Source organism: Tupaia chinensis, unplaced genomic scaffold, assembly GCF_000334495.1.
Source record: "Tupaia chinensis unplaced genomic scaffold, TupChi_1.0 Scaffold138260_1, whole genome shotgun sequence".
In the NCBI taxonomy this organism is placed as follows: domain Eukaryota; kingdom Metazoa; phylum Chordata; class Mammalia; order Scandentia; family Tupaiidae; genus Tupaia; species Tupaia belangeri.
Genome location: NW_006198158.1, coordinates 239528 through 242734, shown reverse-complemented (window position 1 = coordinate 242734; position 3207 = coordinate 239528).

Below are 3207 nucleotides of genomic sequence, written 5' to 3'. Positions count from 1 at the left end.
GACAAGATACTAAAATTGCTTTGTCCTTAACACTTTGAATATATGTTCCCATTCTTTCCTCGCTTGCATTGTTTCCGATGAGAGGTCGGATGTTAGCCTGATAGGATATCCTTTGTAGGTAACTTGATGTTTTTCTCTTGCCAATTTTAGTATCTTGTCTTTGTCTGTAGTTTTGGTCAATCTGGCTCTAATGTGTTTTGGAGAAGATCTTCTTGGGTTGATTCTATTTGGGGTCCTTTGTATTTCTCTGGACTGGATCTTTGAGTGTTTCTCTAGGTTTGGAAAATTTACTTGCAGGATTTCATGGAATAGATTATCTAAGCCCTTATGAGTCTCTTCACCTTCTGGGATACCAATGATCCAAATGATTGGACATTTGATGGTATATAGTACTTTTTGTATATTATTCTAATTTTCTGAGGCAATTTTCTCCGTCTTCATGGTGAATTTTTCTAGGCCAGTAATTTTCTCTTCTATATCTGAGATTCTATTTTCTGTATGATCTAGTCTGCTTTTAATACTTTCAAGGGACATTTTTGACTTCCTGTATTATAGCCTTCATCTCTAACAGGTCCATTTGATTCTTTTGTAAAGTGTGTAATTCCTCTTATAGATCTTGCAAGAATTTCCTCCCTGCTGGAACTCATCATCTCCTTTCTCTTCTGCAGTTAATTGTCTCTCTTCTCCTTCACCTCTGTTAGCTTCACCATTATGAATATTCTAAATTCTTTTTTTTCTTTTTTGGAGAGGTTTTTGCTATAGGGCACATGCACTCACCAGACAGACAGAGAGAGACAGAAAGCGAGAAATCAACCACCAGGGGAATGGCCATGCCACAATTCCTTCTCCTCCATTCTCTTCTTGGGATCTTGGGCACACACGCACATGCACCCGCTGTGAGTTTTAAGCCTAATCTTCTTTATATTACATTGGATTACATATAACTTTACAGTGTATTACATTGCTTTTTCAAAAGGGAATGCCATGCATGTCAGTCAATACAGAGACATTAATTTCCCTGCTTCAACATTCAATATCTTTTCTTTGTTTTCCCCAAATATTATTATTATTATTCTAATTATTTTTTTAAAACAGTCATTTCCATGATTTCCATTGAACTGTCTATGGATGAAGAGAAGCTATTCTTTTCCATTTGGGGAGAGGTTTTTTTTCTTGCTTTCCTGTATTTTCTGTGTCCCTGTAGTGATTTCTACTCATCTGATGGATGATGTGTTTCTTCCTTACCTTGAAGTTCAATCTGAGTGTTCAGGAGCATGCAGAAAGAGGTAATCTGGAATCTCTTTGCAGTACTGTTTTTATCCCACTCAAGTTTGTGGGCTGGAGGCTGAATTATTAGTAGAAAATCTTCATTTCTCTTTTTTCCCTGAAATCACTAGTTCTCAGGAGATGTCTTCTTCTGAAGGCCTGCCCCTTGCCTCTCCACTCATGTTTGTGGGTTGGAGGCAGAATTATAGTAGAAAATATTAATTTCTCTTTTACCCCCTGAAATCAATAGTTCTCAGGAGCCATGAAGGTGTCTTCTTCTCAATACAGCATTCCTTTATGATTAAGTCTCTCAGTAAAATTGGCATAGAAGGATCATTTCTCAGCATAATAAAAGCCATCTATGAAAAATCTATAGGTAACATTATACTTAATGGGGAAAAGCTGAAAGGTTTTACACTCAAAACTAGTACAAGACAAGGCTCTTCACTTTCTCTGCACCTATTCAATGTAGTACTGAAAATCCTCGCCAATACAACCAGACAAAAGGAGGAAATAAAAGGCATTCCAAAATGAAAAGAAGAGTGAAATCACCTCTGTTTGCAGATGACATGATTGCATATGTAGAAGACCCAATAGTATCCACTAAAAAACTTCTCAAAGTAATAAATACATAAAGTAAATTGGCAGGATACAAAATTAACTTTAAAAAACTATAGAATTTTTATATACAAACAACAAGCAGTCAGAGTAGAACTGAAGAAAGTAATCCCATTTACCATAGCCACAAGGAGAATACAATACTTAGGAAAGAAACAAACCAAGGAAGTCAAAGACTTATATAAGGAAAACTATGAAAATCTTCAAAAAGAAATTGAGAAGGATGCAAAAAAGATGATGGACATCCCATGTTCTTCAATTTGAAGAAATAATATAATCAAAATGGCAATCCTACTCAAATTACTCTACATATGGAATGCAATTCTTTTAAAATTACAAGAGACATTCTTCACAGATCTAGAAAAAACAACCATAATTTGTCTGGAATCATAAACAACCCGTTTTGCCAAAGCCATCCTGTGCAAGAAGAGTGGAGTGGGTGGCATCTCACTTCCTGACCTTAAAATATATTACAAAGCTGTGATAAACAAAACAGTATGGTATTAGCACAAAAACAGACATAAGGATCAATAGAACAGAGTAGAGAATCCAGAAATAAACCGCAAAACACACAGCCAATTAATCTTTGATAAAGAGTACCAGTCAATCCTGTGGGAAAAGGAAAACCTCTTTAGCCAATGGTGCTGAAAAAACTGGATGTCCACTTGCAGAGAGATGAATCTGAACTTCTATCTATCACCATTAACAAAAATCAAATCAAAGTGGATCAAAGATCTAAACCTAAGACCACAAACTATAAAAGTACTGGTGGAAAACACTGGAGAAACTCTGGGAGAGATTGGGGTAAGGAGACTTCTTAAGCAAGACCCTTGAAGCACAGGCAATAACCCCCAAAATAGTTAAGTGAGATTACATATGATTAAGAAGTTTCTGCACAGCAAAGCACACAGTAATTAGTGTGAATAGACAACCCTTAGAATAGGAGATCATTTTTGTTAACTGTACCTCAGATAAGGGACTGAAAACCAGAATACACAGGGAACTGAAGCAGCTTACCTGGAAGAAAAAGATTAACACAATTAAAAGATGGGAAAATGAGCTGAATAAACAACTCTCTAAGAAAGACATAGGAACAGTCAAAAAGCATATGAAAAATTGCTCAACATCCCTCATCATAAGGGAGATCTAGATCAAAACCACAATAGGATATCACCTAACCTCAGTCAGAATGGTGAAGATTAATAAAACAAAATATGATAAGTGCTGGAGGGGATGTGGTGAAAGGGGATCACGCCTACACTGTTGATGGGAATGTAAATTGGTCCAGCCACTGTGGAGAACAATATGGAGGCTTCTCAAAGA